The sequence below is a fragment of the Cebus imitator genome, unplaced genomic scaffold, assembly GCF_001604975.1.
Source record: "Cebus imitator isolate Cc_AM_T3 unplaced genomic scaffold, Cebus_imitator-1.0 Scaffold328, whole genome shotgun sequence".
Classification (NCBI taxonomy): Eukaryota; Metazoa; Chordata; class Mammalia; order Primates; family Cebidae; genus Cebus; species Cebus imitator.
In genome coordinates, this window is record NW_016107643.1 from 1,642,403 (window position 1) to 1,645,985 (window position 3,583).

A 3,583-nucleotide genomic window follows, 5' to 3' on the forward strand; every position below is an offset into this window, starting at 1 on the left:
TTCCTTCCTTCCTTCCTTCCTTCCTCTCTTTCACCATTTCTCAGAAGTGGGTGGTTCGAGGATTTTCCCTGACTTGGGAAGAACGCCTGAGAGCCCAGGCTGGCTCTGGCTGGGGAGGCAGGCAGGCCAGGACCAGCCGCAGGGCTGCAGCCGGGCCAGCACTCATGCAGGGCTGCCTCCAGGAACCCTCCCCACATACAGGGCCTGGGCACCTTTCAACAGGCTCCTTGCTGCTGAGTGAAGTCTATTAATATCAAAGTAATGAGGTAATTACTGTGATTTAGAAAAATTACTAGTGAATGCTTTTGAGGGAATTTCAGAGCAGGGAAGAGGGTGAGTAAAGCATCTGTGAGGAAAGGGATACAGGGCTGTCAGGGATGAATCCTCAGGGTGGGTGAGCTCTAGCCTGCGTGGGGCAGAGTGCAGGTGCTCGGAGGGGACCATGGCAGTGTCATGTGTGTGCACGGGACTTTTGGAGTGAACCATTAGGGAGGGGTGTGTTTGGGGTATGTGTGTGTGTGTGTGTGTGTGTAACCGGGGGCAGGATTTTCAGGACCTAGGAGCACCTTGACTTTGGCTGGTGCAAAACAGCAGATTCCAGGGTGAAGAACAAACCCTGGAGCCAGAGGCCAGCCGATTTTCACAATCCCAGCCTCTGACTGTCCTTGACTGATCTCTACCCATAGAATCCCCCCAGCCCTGAGGCCACCAGCCTGGAGAAGGGTTAGATGAAAAAAGACCTCTCTGCATGAGGGAAACCAGGAAGAGCTCAGAAGCAGAGGTTGCCAAGCTGTGACTCTTGGACTGGCAGCGTGGTCATGTTGGGTACAATGAGTTCTGCATTTCTCTTCAAGGAATCAGGATGTCAGCATGTTCAGTTCATTGTCCCCCATTTTAAAGTTTGACTTCCTTGTAGTTTCCGTAAAGAACCATTTCCACCAGTTCTAATCACATCTGTTCCCCTGGTCCCCTGCTCCGTCCTAACTCATCCTGGTTACCTGCTTTGACCTGAGTCACCCCTGCTTACCTTCTCTGACCTGTCCTGTAACCATCCTTCCTGCCAAACTACCCACCCCGCCACTCAGGCTTGTACCCCTCCTCTATCTAAAATAGCCAATCAGAATTAGCCTAGACTGTGCAGTCTAAGCCTAGCCGATAGGGGACCGACACAGCAGTAGAGGCGACCTCCATCAGGAATCAGAACCCTTCCCCCTTCCTTGTCCAGGTGTGTGCTTGCCATTGTTCCAGCTGCATCCTTCTATAGAAGTAAATCACCTTGTTGAGGAAATTTATATTTGAGAGCTACTTCTTTTGCAGCTCTGAAAATTTACATGTAACAATCATCGCCTGGGAACTTGCTAACAATGCACATTCTCAGGCTGCTGCAGAGCCACTGAATCAGTAACTCTGGGGTGAGGACCGGAGATCTGCTGTCGTCGTTGTTTTTGAGACAGTCTCACACCATTGTCCAGGCTGGAGTGCAATGGTGTGATCTCTGCTCACTGCAACCTCTGCCTCCCAGGTTCAAGCCTCTCCTGTCTCAGCCTCCTGAGTAGCTGGGATGACGAGCTCAGGCCACCACATCCAACCTGACAATCTGTTTTAAGGAGCCCCTAATAAAGGCATGAAATGATGGAAGTCCAGGCCTGGGAAATGGAGGCTGAAGACGGCTTTGAGAGGCTTTTAGGAGGTTGAATCTGTAGGAATTAGTTCCAGGGCGGGTGTGGAAGACAGTGTGGCCATAGCAGTTGTAGTGCTAACAGTAACGGTAATAATAACTTGAACATGTATTGTGCACCTTCTGTGCTATTGTTTAATCCTCACAAGCCTAAAAGGAAGCTACTATGCTGATCCCAATTCTTCACATAGGAAACTGAAGAACAGAGAGGCTGAATGGCCAAGGACACACAGCTGGCAGCTGGTGGAGCTGGGATGCAATTTTAGTCTTCAGATGCCGGGTTTTCGCCTCTTCTCTGACACCAGGCTGCTTTGGTAATCTGAAGAGGGTGGTTGGTGACTGGAGTGAGCAGTAAGGGCTGCCAGGGGAGAAGTAACTTCGAGGGATGCTAACATCGTTTTATTTTTTAATTTACTGAGCACTTACTATATGCTGGGCATAATGCAAAGCATTTGCTGGTGCATGCACTGTCACATTTATTTATTTTATTATTATTATTTTTTGAGACAGAGTCTCAGTCTGTCACCCAGGCTGGAGTACAGTGGCATGATCTCTGCTCACTGCAACCTCTGCCTCCTGGGTTCAGGTGATTTTCCTGCCTCAGCCTCCTGAGAAGCTGGGATCACAGGCATCCACCATACCTAGCTAATTTTATATTTCTAATAGAGACGGGTTTTGCCATGTTGGCCAGGCTGTCTCGAACTCCTGGCTTCAGGTGATCTGCCTGCTTCGGCTTCTCAAAGTGCTGGAATTACAGGAATTTGGAATTTGTTGGGCTTCCTGATTCTGAAAATGTATGTCTTTCTTCTGTTCTGTTGACTGAAAGTGGCAGGCAAGGCTTTCTTCTTTTTATTTTTTAATTTTATCTTATTTTATTATTATTATAATTATTTACTTATTTTTTATTTTTATATATTTTTTGTGATGGAGTCTTTCTCTGTCGCCCAGGCTGGAGTGCAGTAGCTCAGTCTTGGTTCACTGCAACCTCTGCTTCCCGGGTTTGAGTGATTCTCCTGCCTCAGCCTCCTGAGTAGCCGGGATTACAGGCACGTGCCACCATGCAAGGTGAGCCACAGGGCCTGGCCTGCTGCCACATTTAAATGCCACACTGATCTTCTAGGTACTGCAACGATTCCATCTTACAAATAATCTCATTGAGGCTTAGAGAGAGAGAGCTGCTTGCCCAGGATCACGTAGTATTTATTTATTTATTTATTTATTTATCTGGACACAGGGTCACACTCTGCTACCTAGGTTGGAGTGCAGTGGCACCATCACAGCTCACTGCACCCTAGATCTCCTGGGCTCGAATGATCCTCTCACCTTGGCCTCCTGAGTAGCTGGGACTACAGGTGCACGCCACATGCCTGGCTAAGTTTTGGTTTTTTACAGTGGCAGGATCTCACTCACAAACCTAAGCCACCATGCCCAGCAATCACATAGTCTTTCTTGTGTCGGGTGCGAATCAGCCTAGTTGTGCTAACTCTGATTGGGAGGTGGTGGTGGAAGGGATGACTCAATGGCCAATTAAATGTTTACAAACTCATGATTTATTGAGAGGCTTTCACACCAACAGGTAAGCAGTTGTGAGAGAGGAGGAACAAGCCACAGGGAGTAGCTCCAGTACCTCCTGGATGACCATGCTGTTTTCCTCGGAATGCCAAGAAGCGTTGGGGGTGGAAGGGGTGGGGGCCGAGCTCTTCTCCCAACAGAGCTTCTGGTAGGCCGCCTGATGAAAAAGAGGCCTCAGAGTTCTCACCAGTAAAGCTCCTACAGGCATCTCTGCCATGACCAGTTTCTTTTTCTTTTTTTTCTTTCTTTCTTTTTTTCTTTTTTTTTTTTTTTTTGAGACAGAGTCTCTCTCTGTCACCCAGGCTGGAGTGCAGCACTGCCATCATAGCTCAC